Raw genomic sequence first — 27,812 nt, 5'->3', positions numbered from 1 at the left:
TCGCACGTCAGGACAAAAAAGCATGTGGGATTGTTAGAGAGAAGCATCTGCTGAAAGAGGGCCTTCCCCTGTCACGCTGCTCTGTATTTTCTTCACTTTGAACTAGAAAAGCAATAAGAAAATGCAGGCTCCTTCTCGCCATCCCAGCCCCTCTTCTCTCTCTCCTTTGCGGGAGTGAAGTGCCAATGTTTCATTTTGCTTTCTCAAAACTGACGATTTTTCTGAGGGTCTGAAACACCAGTGCAAAGTGAGCCAGTTGGGTTTTCTTTCTCTGTTATTTCCTTCACCTGGGGAAAAAAAAAAAAAAAAAAAAAACGAAAAAACACAACTAAACCAACCCAAACCACCAGTGTGGTGCTAAACTGGGGAGTAGTCATTTCTAAGCAAACATAGCGTGGCTGATGTGACCACATTGCAGAGCGAGCGAGCCTTCCCCTCTCCCACCACGCCCCCGCACCCCAAGAGGAAAACAAAAATTGCTTAATGCATAACAATGCCATTGTGTGCGGGAGAATTCCTGCCTCGAAGGAAGCGTCCCCACCACAGTCCCCGCGTGCGGCTTGCAGCGCTTTGAACGCTCCTGCTGTCCTTGTGCCGCAGCCAAACTAAATCCATTTCTATTCAAAACTCAGATACTGCCCTGCTGTTCCAGGTTTTGTTTTGTTTTTTAAAGGTTTGTTTCTTGTATCGGGTATTTATTTGCAGTAGATTAATTTACGGTTCATGAGGCTTTACTTTTCCAAGGGTATCGCTTTCTGCTCTGGGGAGATCGTGTGGGCTGGTGGATAGAGCCATTGGGTAGAGGCTAGGGAGACCTGAAGCGTGGTTTGGAGCAGGTCATGCCCTGCAGCCTCTCTTCCCGTCCCTTCAGCAAAACCACCCACCCTCCTGGTTTCATGCATGGTTTCATTGCTCCCACTGAAGGAGTGGTTGCTAATTAATGCCATGAAAGTGCTCTGTTTAATCCCTCCAACGAGTGGGCCTGAGTTGATACCTAGGTCTTGTGTTAGACCTTGTGCCTTGGCGAAAAGTCATCCTAGGACACGTAAGTGGGAGGAAAGCATGACGTGTTGTAGAGGAAGGATGAATGTCAGGAAGAGAGGTTAGTGTGAAAGGGCAAAGGCGAAGGAAAAATGCACAGAGAAGTATCGCAGCTGATGAATGTGCAAAATTTGCACTATCTACTGATAGTAATCAGCTCGCTCAGATACGGGAAACTGGGCTAATGCTTGTGGGGGAGGCGTTACTGCACTGGCCTCAGTGGCCGCTGCCGTTCACGGCCTGCACACAGGAACAGGACAGGCCCCAGACTGTGCCCAGATCCTGGCCAAACAAGCAGGTGATGGACAAGGTCCAAACTGGGGGTCCTGAAAATGTTTCTGTGCATTCTGCATGGCATCAATGGGCCTTCCTAGTTGTTGACAGTTGTGGGTTTTTTGCTGAATAAGTGCATTAGTGCCTCCATACTCTCGCTTTGCTTGGAACTGCAGGCACACCACGCTGCAATGGCTGTGTTATTCTAACATTATTAAATGTGCACTCTTCTTTTATTAGGCTTTTTAATAACATTTAAGTTGCACTTCTGGGAATTTTTGCAGAAAGGGAATGTTGGCCAGCCTAATTTGTACATGAAAATACCCCATAGGCCAAGGAAACAAGATTCAGATGAATTTCACGTACAGTGTGACTATGAATACAACAAGTGCTGAAGGAGCTTTGGGGTGTAAAACCATTCAACCAGGAATGTTTGAATCCCATGCGTTGTGCTCTCTAGGCTGTATCTTGTTTGTGCACATTACTGCTTACATTTCATGTGTATTTTTGCTTCTTTACTAAATGTACCCAAGTCTTCTCATTCCATATCTAAGAGGCACTTTGTTACACCCCACAACGGGGCAGCGGAGGACTTACTGCCCTTACAGGAGACCCTGCTCTGCACGTCAATCCTAAACCACTTAATTCCCAGGCTTCCAGAAACACAAAGCCCTTAGGGATGTGCTGGGTGAGCTGTCCAAGCGCGCTCCCAGCCAGGAAATCCGTGGGTGTACAGGGATGGTGGAAGAGAAGGCAGATGCTTGTGTCAGGCACCGTGAGGCCAGGCTCTCCTCTCAGGGAAATCACCAGCTTAGGCACGGATGGGATCAAAGCTCTGGAGAGGAGCAGGCTGCCAATGCCAACTAAGGCCTCTGAACACAATTCTGTCCATTTTGCTCTAGCTGACACTGCTGTTAAGGAGCTTTTATCTGTAATCAGCTGTTTGTCATCTTCCTTGCTACTTCATTATCCCTTTTTAAAAAGCATTTGCAATAATTTTAGAATAGTAAACAAACAAAGTCACTTTAAAAGGGAGAAAACTGTCCATAACCCTTGTCCTTTCCCTGGGAAAATCCTAACTTCGACTTAAATGTTTTAATTCATCTCTCTTGTATAGCTAGTGCATGAAGATCCTGACAGAATGGGCTGTAGGAATTCATAGGAACAGCACTGCATTTCCTTGCTTCCAGCCACCTTCGCTGCTGCGGGGTTATTGTTTTCCTACAATACTACATAGTTTGAAAAGTTGAGCTGTTAAAAGTGTTAGAACTGAAAATGCACAGCATCAGATTCAGAATTAAAGTGTCTGGAGAGATGTTCCTGTGACAAAGCAGGGCCTCCAAGGAATAGAGCTGGGCTTTTGGTTTTGCCAAAAGCTCCTTGACTTTCCTTAGGTGAGTCATTGAATATGTCTGTGCTAATTATTCTCTCCTTCTGCTTTGTTTCTTAAGAACCAGATAAATAACATCTTGTCCGCATCACTATTCAGCTATTTTCAAAACAAATGCCTGTGTCTTTATCAGGAAAATTATTCGGATAACTGCTTGCTGATGGGAAAATTCTAAGTTCTTTGATGTTTGCGGAGCACTTTTCTCTGCATCCCATCACCAGCACACAGGAACTCAGATCCGGCTTCCGAGCTTGCAGAACTCCCCAAATGCACACTGTTAATGGCAAGAGCACAAAGAAAAGATGGGAGAGATTGGGTCCCAGAGGTTCAGTGGTACAGTCCACTTCCAGGGCTGCAGCACCGCGTGGGAACCCTGACTCAGCAGTGGGGAGCAAGTTGCATGGTCACGTCTCTCTAAAGCTTGCAGGTTACTCTGTGGTTTCTTTCACATAAAGTTCGTGGGAACATTTTGTTCAGTTTCATGACACAAGTTCTGGTTTTTCACTTCTCATGTTTTATTTTGGGCATGAAATGATGAACAGACGCAGAACCTCAAAGTGAAACTCATTGGAAACCACCACATTTCTTTGGGTTTTGTTTTAAATCCAGGAAAATCCACAAAATGCTCGCACTTTCTATGAAAAACCAACAGCTGCCTTAAGGAAAGATCCTAATCAAACCTTCCCCTGATTTCAGCGGTGAATTCCTGATTTATGCCAGAGTAAGCAAAGGAGATTCATAGCAACAGTGCCCAGGAACTCTGCAGTGAACCTGGCCCGACTTTCTTGTTGATAACAAAAAGGAGAAGTGAAAGTAAAGGAGTCAGATCAAGAGAGTCCTCAAACGAGGTCACTCGCAGGCTTCACAATGGACATTTTGCACCATTTCACTCACAGTCCATTTTCTCTTGAGCAATTTATCTGCATCTCCACAAACCATACTGGGTGCAGGAATATCCACTGGGATATGGAGGCCCAAACTCAGTGGAGATGTGCAGAGGGGACCCAAATATCAGGCTTGACTTGTGTATGTTCTTTCAGTCTTTCAGTCTTCTAGACCCACGTGCTGGTGCTGGAAACACATGGACCACAGATCCGAGATGTATATTGCTTGTGCTATATGGCATATATATGGCAATATAAAAGATGTGGTCCTTCAGCACACCTCTGGGATGCACGGGGAGAGGCAAGACAGCGGTTCTCCTGGAGAGCAGCGGTGGAGCTGGTTTTATCACCACTGGGAAGTGGTTGCAGTGTCTGACAATAGCACTGATATATGGAACACATGCGAAGCCAGTGGAGTACAGACGGGGCCTGGTTTGCACATTGCCTTGTCATTTTCTCTTTCCTGGAAGAAAAATGCAAGGAAGATGATAGACTTTTCAGATGCTGGAAAATTATTTTGATGTTTTGCAATTCCGTTTTAGCTTGTGGCGAGGCTGGCACAGCGTGGCGCAGCAAGTGTGTTTGTATCAAATGTAGCATACTCCTGAATAACCCTGATCTCAGACACTGACGCTAGTAGCATTAGTCCTAATCTTTCTATATATAGTGACTTATTGAAAAGGTCTTACTTCAAAACTGCTGCTGCTGCAAAATCACTGTTGCTGAGTAATATGACCCATGATATTTTATATTTACTAGAGCAGTCTATCTCATCCCTGCTCCATTTGATACTGCAACAAGAGATATGTGTAATGAGTTAGTCACTGTGACTCACATAACCTCAGTCCCGATAAAGCAGCTGTGTTTCATGCTGTCTTCTTTTTTTTTTTGGTAAAGAAAAAAAAAAAAAAACAGTTCTAAATGATTCGAGAGTAAAAGGAGGAGATGGTAGTAATCAGTTCCACCTAATGATTGATCAGTTTGTGAGGAATGCTGATCAACTCCAGATGCTACATTCCAGCCTCAAACTATGATCATCAATTCAGAACTCCCATCTGGTTTGTCTGACACCAACAACACAAGAAGTTTTCCAAGAAGCTCTAAAAAAACATGCGGCTGTTGGGAGAATATCTCGGCTCAGACCAGTATATTTGCCAGTAGGATGTGGTAGAGTTGCCTTTTGTGAATCTAGCTCCTTTTGGTGTCCCTGAGTGACTGGTCTACTGATGGTATCTGACAGAAAACCACCCACATTTGGAGATATCCTGTCCTAACACCCTGACTTTCAAGGCCAGGGATTTCTGGATGCCGCTCTCCTTAGCTGTGCTGGAGGAGCACTGCGGATGACACTCTACTGTCCATATTTTAACTCCCCCCCCCAAATCAGAAGATAATTCAGTTCAGCCGTCCTGCCCATTTGCCAGATTTCACAGGAAGCAATGCCTGCCAGCAACTCATCAGTGTTTTGCATTTGCAAACTTTCCTTTTTTTTGCTTCCTTATTTCTCAGAGCTCTGCTTCCCTTATTTACTCACCTACCCCGTCCATTCCATAAAGCAACCACGCCCCTGGACAGCAAGGGGACAAATTCAGTCTCGTGTACTGATTCACCATTCCCACTGACTTTAACAGGACCAATGGATCAGCCTAGCTCTGACCCAAGCGTCTGTACAAAAGTGGTCATTCCCATGCTGTACTAAGTTCCCCAAGGAGGGCGTTTGCCAGCAGATTTGTTATATTCCTGAACCACATGTGGTCAACATTGAGGTGAAATTCCCCTGCAAGTGAAGAGGCAGAAGGAGGCCAACCCCCCTTGCAAAGCCGCAGGGAACGGAGGAGGAAGGCAGCCAGGGGAAGCCTTGTGCACATGCAGTGGTTATGCCCTCGCTGGGTCTGTCTGTGCCCCTGCAAACCAGATCTTTTAATTGCAGTTCGTAACCATTGAATGTCAGCTTGTCCTACCACGGGGCAGGGCAGCCACCATCAGGTAACCAAGTGTTCGGGCTCTGCCGCACCCTCCCAGGCAGTGAGCACCCATACGCGATCATGCTCGTATCAGGGATGGCGAAACAGGAGGAGGCAAGAGTAAAATGCAAACCCCGCAGGAGGCTTCGCTGCTCTCCTTGCAGAAGGGGACTCCTTGCAGTGCAAATCCAGCCCTGTACCGGAGAGCGGGGCTGGGAGGGTCCGGGGCATCCCCCCGGAGCATCCTGGGGCCGGGCAGAGCGTGGCAGACGCAGCCCCCGCTGTGGGGTGGCCGTGCCGGTAGCGCTCGTAGCCACCCTGCATCCGCGGCACAAAGAAACCTACAGTAACTGGCCGGGTCTAACCAGCCCGGCTACTGCACAACCGAGGTAATTATCTAGGGGGACTTTAGCTGCCCACTGGAAAAACAGAAGCCGGGCTTGGAAACCAGTTGCATCATGAATGATAATGGTGCTGACAGTTTTAAAAGCGCTCGGGGACTTTTTAAAACACAGCTAACCCGTCTGAGAGAACCTTTCATAGGGCAGGAGCCACAGCCGCGCAGGCGGGAAGAGCCAGAGCGCTCCAGGGAAACAAATAGCTGCTGCCATGTTGGGCCCTCTGCCTTTCCAGATTTACCTCTCCCTCTGAAAACACTGTATTAGGATGCTGCCCAAAGGAGCAGGCATGCTTTCAAGGCCAGGGAAGCCCAGAAAACGCAGTGCTCCTCACCAAGGTACGGCCGTCGAGGAGGGACTCCCCTCGCTTGTTAGGAACATCTTGTCTGTACCTAAGGGCATCTCCCCAGCAAGGCAGCGGGAACGGCCTGGAGACTGCGGGCGCTCACCCGTATTGGATGGGTGGTTAAGGTGCCCCTACACACTTAAACACATTTCCTTGCTAAATTCCCTGCGGTACATTAATTTTTACTGATTGCTAATGGCTGCCTGGCTGTCTCTAAGGCAACTGGTCCAGTTATTATTAATTTCCAGGGTAGAAGAACAATAGACATCCATTTATCAGCAAGGTACAAAGCAACAGCCATTTTTTGTTGTTGTTGCAAACTGGATTTTAACTATAGAAGCCCCGCACTGATTGTGTTTTGAGTCATTTCTTGCCGTAAAAAGTCCTAATGGAGGAAACTTGGGGCAAGAATATGAAAGGGAAATTGAAGCAGTGCTCAGGAGAAATTTCAGTCTCCTTCAGCAAATGAATATGAAGTGAATGCAATTTTTCAGATGTCACTGACCTATTTTAGACCCTCTCCTTGCCAAAAAAAAATTCCCTAGGAAACTTCATTTGCCATAACATGATTTTTCTGGAAGGATCAGTGAAAAAAAAAAATCAGAAGAGAAAGTTTAAATATAGGGTTCACGAGCTGCTTTTTACTCCATGCAGGAACAGGGGCAAGCAGAATAAATGGCTTTATGTCAGCGCTATAACCATTTCTGTTCAGCCCGCAGGCCAGTGGGGAGAAAAAGTGACCCAAGCAAAAGCTAGCATGGCCTTAAATCTTTTGTGACATGCACTGTCTGATAGGGAATCCTAAAATACATAAGCTCAGCTGGCTTTAAGTGCATTTCCCTGTGTATGTTATAATGGAAATCTGCTGGGTTTTGCATGCCCTTGAACTGATTTATTTTGGGGGACAAAGGCTCCACTGGCATAACTGTTTTGTGGCACTGGACTTACTCACAAAGACAATTCAGCCTGGTGTGTTAAAGGCATGGTTAGGAGAACATAATCACGATAGATTAAATTACCCCATAATGCTATTTCTTGCCTCAGAATTGAGATCTAAAGGAACAATTTGCAATGGAAGTAGATGGATTGAACAATTTTTGGTGTCACAAAATTCACTGGTAGTGTAGGTTTATTTAAGACTATTTAACTATACATAATTTGCATGTTTAATAACTATACTTATTGTCTTGTGTCAACTGACATACGCAGATTAGTATATAGTGTGCAATATTATACAGAGCAGTAATATTTTAGTATAGCCAGTCTTTGTCAGGCTACGGTATTTCACAGTCTCTGAGTAGTGTCGCAGTTTCATATTTACACATAATTTTGCAAACTTGCAGAGGCTTCATTACTGCAGGGTGGGTACAGGAAATACTGGGTGAGTAAGTGTAAAAGAGTGAGAGTAGCAGAGTGGGCGTTTTTTATTTTCAGATATTTTTTAAGGTATGGGGTGTTTTTTCCTTTCTTTTTTTGAAATTGTGACATTACAGAAAGCAAACGCTGGTTTACAGGCAATGACAGTGGCCAGTTGCCACTGCTGATGCCCACTTGAAACCATGGTTCTGCCTGAAATACCCGTACTCTCACATTTTTATTATGTTTCAAGATTAAGGTAGCAATTGAGAAAACTTTCCAAACTGTTTTATAGTCTTCATTTTTTTAAGAAGAGAGAGTCACATTTCTTAAAACCTCAAGATTCCAATTTTTCATTTATGAGAAAATTTTTATTTCTAAACATCTTTCCATTTTTTTCAGACTACCCATCTCCTTTTCCCTCTGTGTTTCTTGTGCTCTGTACTTCTGTGTATTTACTGTAAAATGGAGTTTCTTTGTAAAATGCTTTGAAGAGGAAGAATTAAATATGTTATATGGGAAACCACTATCATTAACATTGATTTACTAGAGCATTTTGAGAATACGGAGGTTGAATTTACATATTTAACTGCAATCTCAGCCTTATTCACAAAGTTCTCCGATGTACATAACTTTGAACTGAGAGTTAATCACTTGCGTAAGTTCTGTACCAAGAAGACACCTCGGTGAGAGTTACAGATATGAGAGTTTTAAATTATGGGGTATTTTAGGTTTCTTTTGAACAAAGTTATAATGCCACAGTGAATATATTAGCAATTTCTATTTGAAATCAATGGAACCATTTGCATGACGCCAGTGGAAGGTTCAGTCAAGACCCCTCTATAGCTGAGAGCATGTTTTATTACCTGTGAAATAATCAGGTGATTCCGGTAGATAAAAAGTGCTAATAGATAAAAAGTGATACTACTCAGTATACCTGCTACGAATCAGTTGGTGGTGGCTGAACCCCACGGTACAGAAATCTAACCTAGAGCAATATGTTTTCCTGCGTTCATCCACAAGCGTAAATACTCAAAGTCACTGAAAGCCTGCTGCAAATTGTCTATTTGATTGTATCACTCAATTTTTGCACTATGTCAACTGAATAAGGAGTCAGCCATGCAGGAAAGAGAAATGATACTGTACAATTTATTAAACTAACACAACACAGCACAATTTTGAAGTTTCAATATTTGCTACAAATTATCCACGAGCTATTCATAAAGGTAAACCACTTTACCATATAATTTAAACCATCTCTACTGTTCTATAAAGAATATACTTTAATAAACTAGCATGCATGTTGCAGATAATCCAGGATGAGGACAGAACAACCAGCAGGGCTCCTTAGGTAATTATTATAATATCTGTATCCCCCAGCGTGTTACTTTCTGCTATGGTGGGGTTCATCTTTTTAATATCTGGGGGGTGGGAGGATGAAAATTACTCATCCCTACTAATATCTTGTCCAAGGGTCTGGCAATTTTGATCCATTTAAGAATGTCCAACCAGCCAGCATGGGCAGTTCTGGGGGTCCAGGGTGTTTTCCCGGGTTTCTGACAAATGAGCTCTTCCCTGTCCCACGAATTCTCTCTTCTTCTGACTCCAGTGGTGGAGGCACCCCCTTACCTCCCACCAAACTCATCATCGTCTGAGGAAGCAGCCCCCTGCAACTTCCGAAGCGCTCTAGAGAGTCGATCTCCCTCCCATGCTTAAAAAGGAACTTTTCAGTCTGAAGTGCCATGGGAAATACTTTGTTAGGAAAGGCAGGGAATGAAAGGAGTTAAATCATTCACACTATTAGCTCAAGTGGCTACTGCAGCTGGTCCAGTAAATGCCAGCCCAGCCAAAGCTCAGTCATTTTCTCTCTCACAGACATTGTGTATAGTGAAACGAGAGTGTCTGCAGATTTATTAGCTTGTATATAACACTAAATTGATGAAAACATCCTCTAGGCAACTTCATCTACTTTTCACTTGCCATGTTCCCATGACAGTGACAACTTGTTGTGTTACAGCTGACCTGTCAGCCTCAGCTACTCCCTCCCTGCTCGGTGGGGGCTGTCTGTCACTGGATGTATATGAAACGGGAGGCGAGCAGAATACAACAGGCAGTTATACACACATTCCTCCCGAACAGCCTGCTTAAAAACTGGCAAAGCTGACAGCGGAGAGATTATTGTTGAACCTTCACGGGGATTCATCCAATATACAAGTCTGTTCTAGCAGACAAACGGTATTGCTGCAAACATTTTCACCTAGCTATAAATAATCAAATTTCTTAAGCCGGCGGTCCGAAAATAGCAGCTCTGGGCGTTGTCTGCTTTTGCAAATCAGTGGTGAAAGGGGCATTCATTAGATCCTCTTTTCCAGAGAGCAAGGTGACCAGCACAAATCCCGTCTCAGGCAAGGAGTGCGGCTCCATTGTTACTGCAGAGGTGTCAATCCCTGGAAACAAAAGGATCGACACCGTCTAGGAACAAGCTCCGTTAGTTAGCAATTCAGAATGACTTCCAAAAGCAATCCCTTAGTCTCCAATGATATCTGTCTGACAACTACTTAATCTCGGCAAGAGCTGCGTTAAACCAGCCTGTCATCATTGCTACCTCTCAGGTGTAGCTTGAAAAGGGAGAGAGAAAGAGAGAGAGATCTATGAGTTTCAATCACTTAGAAGAAATTATAACTTTTTAGAAGCCTGTATGCAGATAGCATTTACCATATTGAATGGAAGATGACAGTTACTATATAGACAGAGTGGTACAATGCAAAATGCCAGCTTCCAGGTGATTCTATCCCATCTCCGAGGCTGTCGGGAGCTATCAAATTAATGTTGAAATAATTGTCACTTGTGAATACCTGCCAGTGTAACCAAGTCAGGTATTTAAAAAAAAAAAAATCCCAATTGATCAGCCTCACAAAATGTTCTGAATACTTAAAGAAAAAAGTTTCACTGAGGTGTGACGCTGTTACATATTCATTTCAGCAGAAGGAAATTTTTTTTTTTTAAGAACAGAAGCAAAAATGAAAGTATTTAAGTTTCCTCATTGAAGAAGTGCTAATATCATCACTGATTCTTTGATTATTTAAAATTCAGCTACTTTTATGATAAAAGAAGCAAATAAAAATTAGCTAATGCTTGAACCTCTTGCTACTGGAGTCATTTGCAATAAATCTTGATGCCCTTCTCTCTCTCTGTCTCATTGCTATAAAAATTCCCACTTTGCTGAAGTTCCCTTTTATCTCTGCACATCCTTACAGGGGTTTTATTGGGGTTAATAGTTTTTCTAGGTCCTATTGCAGTGAACTGCTAAATGTTCTTGGCGTCTAACTTAACGAAGAGCAGGGATAGATCCACTGTGTCACTCCAGTCCCGTTCTTGTTAGCATTTTACAATAAATGACAGGATGGGAAACTATATTCTCTATTCATGGAACACATGCAGCACCAGCACCAGCACTGCACATTTTCTCTATATTGACTTACCAACGTACCTACAGGAAAGAAGAAAGGAATATAGTCTCTGTGCTGTATCACAGCACTCCCAGCTCCCACTGAAACCACGCTCGGTACTTGGCAGGTTTGAATCTTTGACATTTCTTCCAAACCTCTTTAAGGTACCAGGTTTCAGTATTCCCCAAGCACGCCTTATTACCCAGCACACGGCAAATGATTGCATCCTCCTCTTTCAGACCTGTCTCTCACCCCTTCGCTCTTTGCCTTCATCATTTTGCAGAGGGCTAAACGCAGCGCACCCTGAATGAGCTGCATCGGAAAGCTGCCGCCAGCGCTGAATTCAGCAGAGACCTTCTCCGGAGGCAGTTCATGCCGGCAGGACATGGTACCAGTGCTGTGACCTGGCCGTCCCACGAATGCCAGGAACAGTCTAAGGTCCCGGTACACAACTAGCGACCCTTCAGGCATCTGGGCCCTGACTACCTGAGGAAGCACAGTACCCTCAGTGATAAAGCAGCAAGATGTTCAGTCTGATTTTCATTGAGGGCAATCAAGTTTGCTTTCCTCCTGGAAGGCAAATACGCTCTTGTGCTCGTTGTTCCCCAGTCCGTTGGTCTTTTCACTTCTGTATTTGACCTCAAGGCTGGCCAGACATGTAACGTCTTGTGAGCCATCAGCTGGGGGACTTCTAATGGGCCATGAGTCAAGGCACTGGAGACCACTGCGTAGAGCCCACACGCTAAATCACAACACAGTCTTCTGATTGTGGAACCATATGTTGTATGTATAACCACGCAAACGATCCTGGAGCCTCACAGTCCTCTGACAAAGGTTCCTCTGTCTCTCTTGACTTCCTACAAGCCAGACATCTAAATTCTGTTTTCTAAGCTGATAAACTGAATTCTCTATATAAGTGCTCCTGCGCTTCAACTGATATGAGGTCTACTGAAATTAATTCTCAACTACTGGATATTTACAGTAAATTAACTCTCTCTTCCCTATCTTATTGCAGCATTTTAACGAGTACCTAAAGCTCTTTTCTCTTTTCTGATATGCTGAAACAATTCTTATAACTTGGGCTACATTCTGATTTCTGCATTCTGGAGCAAACTGGAGCCATTCCATTACTAGCGTCAATGAAATAACATTTTGATGCTTGTGTATGTACGAGCATGGACAGAGTAAAGAATATCTGCCAGCAGGGATTTATTTAGGAAATTTATATGAAGTATATCTGTATGCTCACACCCACGCGTTTACACGGTTAATACATGCTGTATATATTTTTATATATGCATGCATGTTTCTATTTCTGTTTATGTGTAGTTAATATCCTGACAGTGACGTGCAGAGAAGAAAATAAAGGGCACGTTCCACATTTTAAATTTCAGGCCATATATCTCCAAATTTTGGAGTGACCTTTGCCGAGGGATGGGCCCATGCTTCAGAACTTTTCCCTTGGAAGCCCGACCCCACAAACTCCCTAACACTGTCATGACAAAGGCAGCAGCTGTTTTCCCAGGCCTTTGCTGAATTATTCCAGCAGATTAAAATATACATGTATATATTTATGCCGACAAGAAGGAGGGAAAGTGCAACTTCTAGTCAATGCCTAAATTTCCTGCCTCCGAAGCCCAGCTGGAGAGCAGGAGTTATAACAGAAAACAGCAGCACAATTAGCTGGAGTTCTGTAGCTGTCTGCAGCAGACTGCTTGCTCCTGTCTCTCTATAGGTGGTCTCCCAGTTCATCAGTTCATAAATAAGTAATTTGAAATGTGTTCCTGGGGGAAATTTTCCTCCTTCTCTCCTGAACAGACTGTACTCATCAGTTTTCCTGTTCTCCAGGTACCTGGCGTTCTCATTTATAATGGCCAGAGGAACTATGCTGTTCTAATTCTTGCTTCATTACATTTCCTAATGCTTGTTTTCAGCAGCTTCACAACTCCACATTTCTTTATATATTGATAAAAAAACCTCTTTGCATATATTATTTATTGGCACTTTCATGTTAGCTTTACTGCTGATTTAAATGGAATATTTTTACATACAAAGTAAGACTGTGAAGTTGGTTTCAGGTCTGAGGTTTAGATATTTTGATTTAAATTATGTGGGGAAAAAAAAAAAGAATCAGCAAGAGAAATCATTGTCACTGGCCATTTCCCTCCCCTCCTCATCACACAGTATCCAGACAGATAGTTAGCACATACCGATGCTTCAGTAGAAAGGAACATTTTGTACTTTAGAGAAAAACACAGAGGCCAGATCAAAAGCTTATGGAGCCAGTTTATAAAGGTCTGTAGGTAGTCAAGGATGCAGCAGGATGTACAAAAACAACTTGGCAAGTAAGTGCTTAGTCCTAACTGAACAGCAAAGGAAATCAGGCACCTAATTCACTTAACTCTTTCATAAATACCTGTAAGTGCTTATTGGTAAGCGTCTGTGTTCTCTGTGCTGTCTAAGCACATAACAAAAAAGCATGACTTACATTGGGTCGAAGGGATAACAATATAGAATAATGAATACAAGTAATAGAAGTAATCACGTAAAACAAAGCATTCTGAAACCAGGAAACGTGGTAGCAAACAGCCAGGTTAAATATTTTTGAAGTTTTGTTGAGTAAACTAGTTATGGAACATTAATGATCCCCATCAGCACTTTGAGCGGATAGGCAATAGCTGGCAGCGGCCGCATCCCGTCCTGCGCAAGGACGTGCTAATGCCTGCTGTGACCACCCACAGCACGCGGGAGGGCTCAAGGAAGAGCCGGTCATGCCATTGCTGGTGTAAAATGCGGTGTACGGATGTCAACACTGGTACAGAAGCCAAAATGTCTCCTGGAGATGCATTTCTAGGGGTTTCTGAGCTCCAGGTCACCTTCAGAGTGGTGAAGACCAAGACTTCAAGATTCGGTTGCCCATGATAGGCGGAGATTTGACTCGCTGACCTGGGAGGGCTCTTCTCCTCCATGTTCCCATGAAACAAAAGCCCCTGACCTTTAACAGCTGCCAATGAATGCCTCCACACAACTCAGTTGTGTGCATGTGACTTTAACTGGTCTATTTTTCATTCCTTGGTAGAACAAAAGGAAAATGTTGCAACCTCAAAAGCCACCGTGAGACGGAACTGCCGCTCCCCGGGAAGTCCAGATAAGGTACCGGCAGACCCTGAAGTGGAATTAGGGATGCAAGCCAAGAGCGTGTCTCTATATTGCCTGGAATTACCAGGATTTTATATTGCTCTTTTTGGACTTAATCAAAGACACCCATTGACTTCAATGGATGATCGATCAGGCTTTGCTTTTTGCCATATTACACTAATCAATGGCTCTAATATATTACACAGAACGATTTGCCAAATGACAGATTTAGAAGCATCTATCTTTCCCCTTAAGAAATTACCCTGAAAACACCTAATGAAGAAGCACTTATTATTGCTTCTAGCTAGGGCCAAATGTTGCTCTTAATTAAATCAGTGGAAACTCAGAATCGTGCCGTTGAGTTCAATAATTTGCTTGTGAATGCCAGTGATAATTTTGATTTTCCTATATTTCAGAAGCAGCTGGAAACTTTCACTGAAAAGATTTATTTTATATAGGGAACACTTAGCTTACCATTTTCTTTTAGTTCTTTGAAAGGTCTATATAAATTAGATATACTCCTGGTTGGTTGGTTGGTTACTGGTCAGTTTATTTTTAAAGCAATATGAAAAATATTTTGACTTCTAAAAATAGAAGGGCTGCTCTGTAAACTGAACTGAGAAACCCTAAATAGCAAGCCAGTATTTTTTTTTTTTTTGATAAAAGAATCAACATCCAGTTAGGCAAGCTGAATTCAAGTCCAGTCCCTTTTCTGCTCTGTTAGACAAAAGTCATATCACAATCAAGGTAGCATTGTCAAGTTCAAGTCTTCAGGCACCGTGAATCAGATCCTCAAATCTGATGAGCTTTGCTTAAAAAAATATAATTACAAATATTTTGAATCCTTTTCTGCTTTTATTTAAGGTTGCGCAACCATTAACCATTCCCCCTGCCAGCATATTTTCTGCTTTGCCACAAAAGCAGGTATTTACATGATGCCTGGAGCTGGAGCTTTAAGAAACATTTTAACTACTTTGACATCCACAGTCACGGATTATAGAAGAATAATAACAAAAAAAAAAAAAAAGCAAAGCCAAGAATTGATGGCAATTGCTATTTTCTAAGAGTTATTAAAATTATTCAGTGAGAGGCAAAGGGGGAATACTTTGTAAACCTTCTGAAAAAACATCATAATTAAAATAATCTTCTTTTCACCTGGGATTTGCTTTGGTGGAAAGGGAATTTTGTCACCCAGCTGATACTGAATTTCAGTGGTAGCCTTAATTATTTGCTGGTTACCTGCACAGCTTAGCAGCCACAGTTGGGACTGGATTTTTCGAAAGAGCTCCCTTCCCATTTTAGCTCTTGCAATGAAGTATATGTTATTGGATTCTGCCTAAACTTTTGAAAAAATATTATTCTTAATGGGCACAGAAAAAAAAGGAAGTTGTTGTTTCTCTAAAGGCTGAACTAGCAAAGAAAACAAACGTAGAGAAAAGGCTGGAAAGAAATGTTTTTAGCAGACTACTTGCAAAATGAAATCAAAACATGTTTCAGAGCCTTCCCGTGAAAGGGCTGGGGCGGGAGCGGGGGGAGCGGGAGGCAGGCAGGCTCCAGCAAAGCACGGATGCTTTATTCCGCGACAGGCAGGACTCTGGGAGCGCAGGTCTCTGCTGCACCTCTCGCTTGGGCAACTGATTTTCAAGTTTTCAGTAGTTCCCAAATGACAGCAGCTCCACGCGTGCACGCAGGGACGTCGGCAGAGAGGAGAGAGGGGCAGAGGGAGCAGTGCAAAACTGGCACCCGACAAATCTTGCGGGTAAATGGTGCAGAGCGCGGGGGGAATTGGCCGTAGCATCCCTCCTGGCGGCGGCCCCACGGCAGCCCCATCCTCGTGCCGGCAGCAGCCGCGTTGCCGCTGCGTTTTGTGGCTCGGTGTGCGCCGCTCGCTCCCCTCTGACCATAATATTCCAGGCAGGGAAGACACCAACCATGTTACTTTGCTCCAGGAGCGCCTTATCTAAAGTCCTCCTCAAAGGAGGAAATGAGCCTATTTGCATTTCCCTACTGAAGCATTATACTGTATGCTCAGGTTTGCCCCAGGCCTGCTTGTAGGCTACCAGAGCTCTGAAAACACCTGTATCCTTCCCATTTAAATGCACACTTCAGACAAATCTTTTTGGAGGCTTTCAGAAGAGATAGACTAATATTTTTCCATGCTTACATGTATTTTCTTTCTACGAGATTGCTGAGGACAGAAATTAACCACTTGGTTCCCACATATTCCCCTTCCTTGGATCACTCTTTTATCTGTAAAAGCTTCCCTCTAGGTTAGGCTTTGGCGGAGCAGCTTTCTCCACAGAAAAAAAAAAACCAAACCAAACCTTTGGAAATGCACCGTAACTCCAGCATCTGTCATACAGCGGAATGAAAGATTCAAGGGGACATTTCTATTGGGAAAGACTTGGCACGTTCCTTATCAGAAAATTCAAACTCCATTAAGCCATCCCTCTCCTATGGATTTATTCTCTCTGTTGAAAACATCCTGAAAATTTATTATAGCAAGGAAAGCTACCACTTTAAAAATGGTTCAAGGCAGCTTCCCTTCGTGTGGGGCCGTTCCCTGCTGCAAAGGCTGGAGCGATCGTTGGGACTGGATCCAAATCTTAGTGAAGTCAAGGCAAGGATCCTTACATGAGTCCGTGTGCACACGTCTCAGGCTGCGCGGAGGAGAAGCTCTTCTGTCTGCAACTAACTGCATGCACAAAAAATTCTGCCTGGATGAGAGTAAAGCTGGCAGAAACACTTCAAAGGACCTGAGCTTAAAGATCAGCGACTGCTTTAATAAGTGGTGCCTATGGAACAAGCTGGGTGCTCTCCCCACGCCGCAGGAACCCCAGTTCCCCTGCTCCAATTGATGCGCTGCCGCTCCGCGCGCCTGGGAGGCTCCCCCCCGCCTCTGCGACTCAGTTTCCCCATCTTATAAAAGTGTGAGGCTAACCCTCTACCGAAGACACATCACGAGGGCTACTTAGGCAGCATCACTCGAGTACTGTACACTATGGTGAATACTGTTATTTACACTTGGACTTAATTACACAGCGCGTGTACGTGATTGTGCATATGCACATGTGGTTACCCTGGTGACAGCTTTATCCTGATATGAAGTCGCCATAAGAAAACACCATAGGGGATTGGCAGGAATAAGGCCAAGAGACAAATTAGTTCCCATCAGTATCAGCGAGCGAGAGCCTGGTGCCAAGTTATATAACAGGGGGCGAAAAGTCACTGCTCTTTCCCCGTGGTTTTTTGGTAGAACACAAATGTCCCTAAGTCTTCCCTCTCCCATCATATTTTAAAGCAGTTTCATTAAGGACAGAGTGAGGATTTTTCCAATGCATTCAGTAATTTCCCTCTCTCTCTCCGAAATGATGATTTCATGTGTAACTGGCAGGAGATGAAATTTCGACAGATTGAATCTCTCTCTCTCTCCTCTGCGCGCGCATACACACACATTCTTTCAGTCCCCAGATAGAAACTGTAATTCCCCTATATAAAAATGGGGGAAAAACATTTTTTTCCTCCTTTTCAAATGTATAACATAGTTGTGAAGGCTAATTATAAAATAATGTTTATACCTTGGAGACCAAGACAGGAGGTTACGAAAATGCTTTAAAAGTCCCAGTGCTGCAATAGAAGAATTTCATTAACTGAAACAAAGCAGAGCTGGTGCAAGTTTGAAAAACAAAGTATGCAAAACATTAAAAAAACAAAGCCAAATCTATTTACTGGTCTGGTACATATCAAACTTTCAAGGTTCGCAGTGATTCCTTCACATTCCTAAGTGAAAAATGCAATTAAAAGGTTCATTTTTGTTCCTAAAATCTTGGCTTTGAAATGCACAGTGGGTTTTTGCTTTCAAGCCCGGAGGAAGCTCGGTGCTGACTGGTTCCCAAAGGGGTTTAGATGATGCTATCCCACCCAGCACCCCGCAGGATAAGGCTCTGTGTAACCCGGGCTGTGCAGAGAGCTCTGCAGCAGTAACTCCTCCGGCACATAATCCGCTGACACAGGCTCGGGGTACCCGCGCTGCGGAGCCAGTCCTATCCCCTGCATGTAACCAGTTTGCCCTGCGTGATTGTCCGATGGACCCGGTGACGAGGAGATGAACCCTGACAGATGTAGTCTTTATCACGGAATAAAATAGGCTCACAGCAGCGTCCCGCCAACATGAATGTCACATTTTATGAATTGCCGTATTGCATGCTGCAGTGAGCACTGCCTGCCTGGGCTTCAGGCAGGCAGTAACAACCCACCTCTCCCCCTTCACAGCCTCAGCTCACTGCCTGCATCCTCCGCAAGTAGCAAATAAGAGCAGAACCAGCAGCATCTGCCTCTCCGCAAACTCATCACCCTTCAGGTTCAGAAATAACGTGAATGCAATGCAAACAAACCAGAGGGGTTAGACTGTCACGGTTTAGCTTGCCAGGACACCTAACAAGAGTAACACAGGGCTGAGCGGAGGAAGCAGGGACCCCGACCCACGGTAGCATGAACCACGAAACAGAAAAGGGGGCTGTGTTCCCCTCCCTGGGCCCCCACCCATGGCAGCACCCGGGGTCAGCACGGAGCCCAAGATGGGCAGGGTCCCACCTTGGTCCTCAAAAGGACCATGCTCTTAGTGTCACCTCCACCAACCGCAAAGGGCTGAAATGCCACTCCAATTACAGAAAATGAAGATTGACTGGAGGCAATCAGTTGTGCTGACTCAGCTCCGACAGGCACTGCTCCATCACGTCTGTAACGTCCGTACGCAAGATCAAGCCACCTGGGAGGGCAATGGCAACGTTAGCAGGGAGGGTGGGTGCTAACCCACCCTCTCCATCCTTTTAGAGGCTTCTTCAGTGGGAAAACTCGTCTTGCAAGTCAGTGTCTAACTCAGTCAAGCCAAAGCTCTAAACATAGCATGAGCAGAGGGTAAATCAAGCAGGAAAGAGGGGTTTGTTAAGGTTCATTCAAAATAGGCAAGCATCATTGTGCTGTCAAATGAGGCAAAAATCTCAGCAGGGTGGAAGGCCTGGGTTTGTGTACATTTCCACACAAACAATTCAGATGTGTTACGTTTGAAGTGGAAATAATAGTCTGGGAAAGATTTGAAAAATTAACAATGGTTATATACCTTAAAGCCAGAAAGAAGGAATTCAGCTTGCGGTCTCTTGGCATGGGAGCCATCAGTTTGTCCTGTGTCCCCACAGTGCCCCGACCCCACTGCTCACCCTCCTGCACGGCCAGGCACCGAGCACCCGCGTGGCTCATACCGCTGTGCCGCAGACGGTGCAAAATCCTTCTGCCCAGCGCTATGCAACCACCTCGCTGGCTCCCAACGTCCCAGGCTGGACGTGAGAGTGCTTGCTCTCACCGAGACACCCAGGCCCGCGGCGTGGGCAGCATTAATAGCTGCTTTGCTTGGGAAGTGGCCGTCATGTAGACAAGGTCACGGCCTGGTCGGCTAGATGGAGAGCTATAAAACACACACCTGCAAAAAGCATCGGAATTTGGGGGGTTTTTTTCTTCTTTTTTGTAATTGTCGCTTCTGGAAATGCACTTTTCCACATGAGCATCAGCACTTCTTGAGGTCAGTGGGAGAACTGCCAGGTTATGAAATAAGGAAAGATCCTGACCTCCGGGACACTGGGAGAGCTCTTCCTTCCCCTCCCCTACGACTGGGCCTCGCCACCTCTCGCGGCAGCCCTTGGAAGGATCATCCATAGAAAGAGAGTGCTGGGTCTTGGGCGACCTGACACTGCTGTTCATTTTGAGAGGTCTGCCCCTTGCAGGTAAACTTCGAGCTTTCCTTGGACTTCTTTTGCCTCTTAAATTCCTGCCTCAAATGGAGGAAGCCCAATGGTTGGGATCACTAGGCTCAAACATCCACAATTTTTGTCGTGGAAAAGTTGTGCTTAACACCCCATACTGTCACGATCTTCCTACTTGCCCACGAACCTCTCAGTTCCCCATCTGTAAAATCGGAAAAATAGCACTTTCTTAACTCCCAGGGGAGCTATGAAGGTGAAAAGCACTGAGGACCACATGGCATTCAGATGCGTTGCAGCTGGAGTATCGCAGATAGTTACGGCATGGTACTATAAATGCTATGATATATGTGTGTATACACACACACACTTTTAAAAGTGTTCAAGAGCATAAATCTGGTTTGAAATCTTGCCCTTGCCTCTAAGGTCTCCGACTACCGACTCCACCTAAAAATAAGTATTAGTAAAAGATGTCAGATCCCGAGCCAAGCCGGTGTAAAAGTATTTAATTTCTTGCATATCAGAGAATTCGTTTTATTTTGGCTCACAAAGGACAGTCTTTTTGACAAATATATCAAACCGCTTCCGCCTGCTAATCACAAGGGGCAGGCCGAGCCATTAAAGGAGTAAGATGTACATCCATGTGACAAGCGCGGGCGATTAATGAAACACAACTAGCAAAGCTTCAAAATCTCTACCATAAAAGTGACTCTGATTTTTTTTACTGAGACTTCAGTGGGACAAAATCACATTCTTAATTCTAAATATAGTCTCGCTAATGCTGAAAGTTTTGCACAAAGGAAGCAGGTTGTGCGTTTTCAAAGGCATGTTATTTTTTGTACTTTTTTTTTTCTGATAACCGAATGGGATTTCACAGAACTTGCTGAATATTTATTTGAAATTTTCTTCTTTAATGAGGAAATTCAAAATTTGTTAGGGAAAGATTTTTCCTGAATTTCAACTGATCCAACTCGCAAAGTTGAAGACAAGTGCTTTGCAAAGACCAAACCCAAAATTTCAAGAAAACAGAAGTTCACACGAAGCACAAAGCTTCTAACACCTTGTGCTTTTAACACCTGAGGAAAAACTCTGGGGATAATAAAATGTAAAGCAAACTGAAAAAATGTTGTTAGTAGCAGAATTTTCCCATTCTTACCAAAAGAACTATTTAATTCTTCAGGATTCTTATACTTTTGTCTGGTATTGTTTGAGCAACTGTTTGGGTCTATTTGTATTTTATTGAGGCCACTTGACCTTTCCCAAGCCTATAGAGTTTTGCTCTCTATTTCTGAATAGACCCCAGGAATGGCAGCATCACAGACACTCGCGATCAGGCACTTTATTTAAAATGAAAAGAAAAAAATTGGTTGAAATTGAGCATCTTGTTGTGGGATCTGTGTCACACAAATGAGGAGAATTCCGTTCTTGAGCAAACTTGCTTCCTGAGCAAACTTGCTTTTCCTCCTTTTTACGCAGCCTGGCAGATTTGCTCCTGAGCTTACAGCAGTTTTACATCCAGGCAACTTCATTAAAACCTTTGAGCTACTCCTAATTATTTACCTTGAATTTCACAAGAGCACAATCAGCCCCGCACTTGCCTTTTTTGGATATATTTGTTTATTTGCCTTGTATTTTTTCCTCTCTGCTAGAAAATGGAATAGCAAAGAGACATAAGAGATTTGTCCTTTGGAGAACATGGCTCTGGAGTTACAGCTCCTCAGAGGGCTTGCATTTGAGTCCTATAAAACTTATCGTAGGCTCACAGGCTACTGGAAACGTTATTTATAGGTGTGAATAACACGAACAACAGAATCCACCAAGTGCGAGTTACTCCTCCCTTCCCCTCTTTTCACCTTAAAAAAATAGTTGAAGGAGAAACAAGAATGACAGCGAAGGGAATAAAAATTAGGATGAAATAGAAGATCATGTAAGAAAAATCTCTTTCTGCTCTAGTTTGACAATGCCATTCATTTAGACCAGACTGGGAGCTCAGCGCCTACTGATTCAAGAGAAGAGGACAGCTCCTCTTTTGAGGAAAATGAGACATTTTCCTTGGAAATGTCTACGGTTTCTTCTGCGCGGAGCTGAGCAGAGTTTCTATCACTCTGAGATAGGGAGGTCCCTCTTCTAGCAACATGCTCTGTAACTAACTTGCAGTCCCCTTGCTAATTAAAAGCTTTTGTTTCCGATCCACCCACTGAGCGGCTCCCAGGCTCCCATGAGAGCCAGAGACAATTTGATTTCACTGTGGAGGAAGCACATTTACAGGGTTGGGCTTTGTTTGCTTGGAGAAAAGTCACCAGAGGAAGAGAGGACGGATGACTGACAGCTGTCAGCAACAGGTCTGGTGCACATTAGCACTCCCCTCCTGCTCCCCACCCCCAAGCACACCCGCACAGCCAGGACTGGGAATCTGTGGAGGTTTCACCGGCCCAAAATCCCAGCCTTGGGTTCTGTGTCACATCCAATCCCAATTACAACACAACCAGGGCTTGAAGACTGCCCCATGGTTGATTATTTGCTGATATTTCCTATTTAGTTTAAACCAACATACTGATTGTATCAGCCATAAAGCTTTATGGAGGTTGGTTTATTCCCCCCTTCAAATGGACTGTTCTCCTCTCTGTCATAAAGTTAATTTTATAGTCTTTGTTCATTTTCCTAATCTGCAAATTACATCCTCCTGTACTCTGATTACTTACTATTGGAAAAACAGACCTTCTATATTTCCCCTCTGCTTCCAGTTTGAATATTCTTTGCATTATCTTGATGACCTTAATCTCTTTTTTTCCTCCCACTGGCCTTTCAAGGAAGCGGCAAACGCACCAGCAACACTAACTGTGTCGGCCAGAAAAAACAATCTCAGCTCCTGCTCTGTGCTCACTCCATCAGACTCCTTTCTCTTTCTTTTTCTTTCTTTTTTTTTTTTTTTTTTACTCCCTTCCTCCTCCAACAGCAAAGACTGTGGGAAGAAATGAAACTGTGGCAGGGAGGATTTGGCATCCTTGTAGAAATCCTTCATTTCCTATTGGGAAGGAAGGCAGTTTAATATATTGGGAAACAAGGTACTAATATGCCGGAAACTGGCCATTGATGAACACTGCAACAAACAGGTCATTTTCTATTTAAAGATACGTTCATTTTGTAAGAAGCGTGTTGATGCACATGCTCACGTTTCTACTTAAAATGGCCACAACCCAGCAGCAGTACAGGCAGCCCTAGAACAAGAGGCGTCTCATGGGAATTCATGCCTGGGCGCCACTGAAGTCCTGCTTCAACCTCAAAAATAAGGCACAGGCAGGTTTCAGGTTGCTCCTTGTCCTCATGCTACTTCTGTTCACTGGATAAGCATCCCGAAAACAGATCCTGAGCTCTGAGTAACTGTGAAACCGCACTGGCAAGCTTGGAGAAGGAAGCCCTGGGGAGAGAAAACTGATAGATGGGATGTTGCTATACGCAAGGCAAAAATGGTACACGTGAGGGAATGAGAGATCTGCCAGCGCACTCGAGCACAAAAGAATGCTCCCATCCCCAAACCCCAGTTCTTCCTCACTGTGGGATACTCTCTACCTGTGGTTTTCAACCTTGTTTTCATTGCACATCCCTAAAATCATGGCTGCATGTGAGCTGACTGGCTGTAAACTTGTTTTTCTTGATTTCCTTTTGCAAATCTCTTTGAAAGTTCCTATGAATACCATGGGAGTCAACGGACCACGGTTTGAGCATGACAGTACAGCATCCATCCTCTGCATTGGACATGCCTACTCTTTATAGGCTACAAAGTGGGGAAAACGAGCTGCACACATTACTGTTGAAACGACGGACCCTGGTCACAGTCCATTGGGGATGGAGCATCCCTAGGCATCTCCTGTGAAGCTCCAAATATTTCAATAAACATTGTCCTTTGATGGGAACACTCACATCCTCTCTGTTGGGACTACCAGGGCCTTAACCGCGATGCCCCGCCACAGTTGGGCTGGAGGAGGCCAGCCCAGTCCTCAGCAGCACACAGGGCACAGCAGCACCCACCAGTGCCTCCCTGGCCCTTCCTCGGATGGCAGCTCAGCTCCCTCGGGCTCCTCTCTCTCGCTCTTTCCTTCTCTAATCCTCTGTTCTCTCCCCCTCACCTCTCCTCTCCCCTGCTCCCATACATCTCCCCGCCGCGTTTCTTTCATTTTAGGACCTTCTCTTCAGTGCTCCCATCTCTGTTTCTCTCCCTCTCCTTCCGACCCTCGCCTCTCCCCCTGTCCTGCCTCCTCTCCCCGCTGCGGGTGTAATACAGCGGGAGCTGCCGTTCACCGCCCTCATTTGCGATGCAGACGCCGGGGCTGCTCATGCAGCCCTCACTTGCAAACAGCAGCTCCAGCCGGAAAAATAAGACACCAATTAATTCTAGCAGCCAACTTTTTGCTTAAAAACCTTGCATTATTTCACATTAAAGACCGGCAGTCTCTGTCCGACTGCAAACTGCCCAGCGCCAGGAACATATTTATAGAAGGACCTATGGAAGGAAGGGTTTGGGTTTTTTTTTTTTTCCTCTAGTAAACACAGAGATACGGGGATTGTTTCATTTCAAATGCATGTGCAAATTCTCCAGGGCGCAGCGCGAGGCTAGGGCAGGAACGGGTCTTTATTTGTAAGCTGTTAGTCTTGGCAAGTCTGCAAAATGTTTTCCCCCAAATGTATTTTACACTCATAATTACTGCATGGTGGGTTTATATCAAATCCCTATAACTTCAGATGTGTGACACAATCTATTAAAACCTATACATAACCACGGGCACATCTGGGGGGGTCGGGGGGCTGCGGGGCCGAGGCTGCGGCCGGGGCTGGGGGCGGCCGCGGACGGCGCGGGGCCTTTCCTGGGCTGCCAGCGCCATCTAGCCGGGCACGGCCTCCGCCGCCCCAAACGCATCCCTCCCACCCCAAAAAGCCGCTTTTTGACCTTCCTGCCTGCACTCCCGGCCCGTAAAACCCCCCGGCCCGGGGCTCTGCCGGAGGCCGAAGCCGCGGTCACCGGCCACCGCCCCGCTTCGTCCCCGCGGCTCTGCCACCGCCTCCCCCCGCGCCCGCTGGGAGCGGCCCCCGTCGCCCCGCGGCCGGTTCTCGGCTCCAGGGCTCGTGGCCCTGGCGGAGACGCTTCGGTGCAGAGACAGGTTTCATGCCTGTTTTTCTTTTTTCCTTGTCGTCGTTGCCTTCCCGAGCGGTTACAGGCGCGCGGGAGCCACCAGACGGACCAGAGCCGTGGGGCCATCTGGTTCAGTAGCTTGTTGTGACAAATGCCCAGTGCACGCTGCAGAAGAGGGAAGGGCAAGAAATGTCAGAGGAGGCATCTATTAGAAGGGAAAAAAAAGCCCTTGCCTTTGCACAACATTTTCCTCGACTGCCATCGTCCAGCAGACGAGCTGGGCCCTCTGCGAGCATAAGGCGATGAAGTGACTTGCAAATCATTTCAAACAAGAGCCAAGCCATCCCCCACCGAGGACAGCAAGGTGGTTGTTCATTCAGTCAGTGGGTGTTGGATTGGGCCCAGTGTGAATTCAACTGAGTATTTCGTAATCCTTTCGCAGACAAATACTGAAGAGGATAATGTGGGAGGGAAGGAGAATTTCACGGAAAGCAAGCGCAGGTCTCCCCAGGCTGCAGCGCCTGCTAAGCTTGGAGAAGAGCCGCAACAGCTCTGTTAGGTATTCCAAATACTGAATCGCCAGTTCGTAAAGACTCGCCTCAGAAATTAGAGCTACATTTAAAAGAAAAAACAACCATGAACCAATTGCGCAGGTAGCGCCATCTCTTTCTCCCCCTGCTCTCTGCCACTCCCCAGCGATGGTCCCTAAGCCTTGCAGTGAGAGGGCTGCGGCAGTGCCGGTGACAGAGGCATACGTTTGCCCACTGCCTTTCAAGCCTCATGACTAAAAGGCCTTACACATAGTAGTAGAGCAAGTTCACTGACCTGCCTTCCCCTGCTCCAGGGAGCATTTATCAGGGGTGCCGTTTCCAAGCTGGGTATTAGCCACCAAAGACAGTTGGCTCTAACGTGCTCTCTTGCACCGTTCCTCACCCTAAATGAAGGAGTCTGGGGCAAAGCTGATGTGGCCAGCACCCATGTCCAAGGGTGTTACCACAGTACCGAGGTGGAAGTGATGGGTTCCCCACCTTGTGACTGAGTATCTGCTCTGCCTGGCTCCACTATAAAGCAGGTAACCCAACCAGTACACTTCACAGCCTGAGCAGTCGAGCAGGACATTTCATCATTGCTTGTCACACGGGAGGCACCCCATCTCCTACGCCTCTGAAGGCAGATGAAGCTCATGTTAAGCCTGTGTGCGCACAGTCAACAGCCCGGGATGAAGACCTTTCCGAAGTCCATCTTGACCCTTGGAAACTAAAGCTTTTGTAGCAGACTGAAAATTCATGTTTTTCCCCCCCTTCCCTTCTTGTAGAGCCCCGTTGTCTGCAAGACAAAGTCCTCTGCTGAAAGAGCGGCTCTGAAGCTCTCACCATCCGCTTCAGAAATAAAACATGCTCGCTGTTTCTTTCCTGAGATGCCTGCTGACCTCTTCTCTCACGTAACATAAAACTTTCACACTTCAACTTCTCTGGGTTTCTTAAAGTAACACTTGGAAACACAAACCAGTCAACACCTCGGGGAGCCAGGGCGCTTGGCTCAGGCATCGCGCTGCTGTTGTTAAGCCAGAGCTCCACAGCAGGAGCCAGATGACTGGGCAATGGAGGCTCGGGACAAATGCAGGCAAGGGCTTCTTGCTAGGCAATACAACCCACGGATCAGTGGCGCTGGCCATTGCTGCTTCTCCCAGACACCTTCTAGGTCACTGTAGTCAGGCTTCCCACCTCCTCTGTGCCTCTGATGCCTGTCCAACATTTTGCCTGTCCCTCTCCTCAGCCTTCTTCCAAAGAGAAGCCTGAAACACTCCAGTAACACCACTGGTAGAGCTGCATCTGGCATTTGCTGAGCAGAGAGAGTATAACTGGAGAAGATCTTGGAAACCGAGTGTCCTCCGATGTAGTACTTGTTCGCAGGAGAAATGAGACTGAGCTCCAGCTTAGCTGGGCTGTGGTCGAAGCACCGCTGCCGTAGAACTGGACCTGCCATGACAGATTCCTTTGTGGTGTGGGAATTGCCATCCACATTTCATTCTGGGGGAAACAGGAGAGAAAACATCAATTGCTCTGGATTTCTGCTTCCCAGCATTTTCCAGGGTACTTCACATGCTGTGTTCCTAGCGTTTAAAAGTACGATAAAGCCATATGCTCAGTGGGAAGAGATTCCTTTGCACTTGGTACAGGGAGTGCTTGTTCGCGAGGGGCAGCTGGGGATGCTCTGGCTCTCCCGGGTCGGTGCGGTGCTTTGTGGATCACACACCGCAGCGCAGGGAATGGTGGCCCCGTCAGGGAGCTGCCATCAGCCCACTCACAGCGTGCGCACCAGGAGCTGACTATTGATTCCCAGCAAGTATTGCATCACCAGGCTCATTTTTGCTTTTCCCGTTGTCCCACGAAGCCTAAACGGTAGCTCAAATCCCAGAATGCCCTGATCAGCATTTCTTACTGCAGTGAAAGTGCAGTTTTGTTCTAAGAAGGAGCTCTAGAAATGGTATTACTGGGTTCCACATTTACGGTAGCTTAGTGACTTCCCAGAGAGTTGGCTTAGCTTGCACACGAAGGATTGCCTTTTTAGTTGCAAATTAAACCTGAGATCTGAAAGTGACTTTGGGTTCTTTCCGTCACCACCACGAATAAAGACTCTGCAACTGCAGCTTTGCTAATTGTTCTGTCAATTACTGCAAATTAATTTGCTC

This window comes from Platalea leucorodia, assembly GCF_965183815.1.
Source record: "Platalea leucorodia genome assembly, chromosome: 11".
Taxonomy (NCBI): domain Eukaryota; kingdom Metazoa; phylum Chordata; class Aves; order Pelecaniformes; family Threskiornithidae; genus Platalea; species Platalea leucorodia.
This window is presented reverse-complemented; position numbering follows the sequence as displayed.